Here is a 1161-nt window from a genome sequence, read left to right as displayed (position 1 = left end):
GAACCAAGTTGGGTTTAGGACATCAGAAAGGCGGCAGCCGAGGGCAAATACTCACAGCGTTGGCATTCTTAGCCCCCACGCTTGCCCGCTGGACGATGAGCTTCTTGTCTCCGAGCTGCATGCCATTGAGTCCAGCCACGGCCTGCGGGATGCATCCCACACAAGCGTCAGCAATTCCATCCGGAAGCCCCGAGTCACCCCAGACCTTCCAGCTGCTGCCCCACCTCACGCACCTGGTCAGTGGCACTGATGTCCACGTATTCACAGAAAGCATAACCCTTAGACAGTGACGTGGCACTGTCCTTCACAAGGTTGAAGGCCTTAAGAGGTCCGAACGACGTCAAGAGTTCCTTCACCTGGGCAAGAGGAGGAGACGCGGGGGGGCGATTAGCCCGACAGTCCAGGCACGGCGCCTCGCTAGAAATGCTAATCTTAACTGTGGGAGAAGCAGCATGTTAAACTTTGCAAAACGACATGAGGAAACAGTGAAGACATCAGGAAAATGGCTTTATGACAAGTGGCTCGACATTACGGTGCAACACTAGAGCTCAAAGCCCCCTGTGCCCTTTCTGCATGACTTACTTACTGGGAGCGTACAAAAGTAACTATTTTGATTCTTGTCAATGAATGATAACACAGATTCCCCCCCCCCCCATCCTACAGCATATACAACACAACTGAATTCCTAATCAAGTTCTCTGATAATTCCAACTACGAATTTTGAAATATGGACCGAGTTGCATCTGATTTTAAGGGCCACAATAATTAAGCTAGATGGTATATAAAAAAAAAACTAAATAAAAACAGCTAATTATATGTTAAGTGTTCCATGTATACAATGTGGAGGGGGGGGGGGCGACTCGGCAGAACACAAACCCAGCCGAATCACTGACTTCCTGTTCTTAAAACCAAGAACCACATTGGTGCAGTTAATTAGAGGGACAAAGCCTACAGGAGATAAACTCACAGGTAAAGCTAAGAGCCGCCACAGGGTCCTGCTAAAGGGGCCACGGCTTGAAGCCAAACAGGACGAAATAGCTCTGCTAACATCATTCCTCACTTATTCTACAGGAATCTACTGTAAAGCCGCATTAACCACTGACTTCAGAAAGGAGTCACCTGGGACACTGGCAGCCACAAGAGGGCGCTACCTCCTACCTT

Source organism: Brienomyrus brachyistius, unplaced genomic scaffold, assembly GCF_023856365.1.
Source record: "Brienomyrus brachyistius isolate T26 unplaced genomic scaffold, BBRACH_0.4 scaffold181, whole genome shotgun sequence".
NCBI classification, from domain to species: Eukaryota; Metazoa; Chordata; class Actinopteri; order Osteoglossiformes; family Mormyridae; genus Brienomyrus; species Brienomyrus brachyistius.
The sequence above is the reverse complement of the archived record's forward strand: the minus strand, read 5'-3'. Positions refer to the sequence as shown.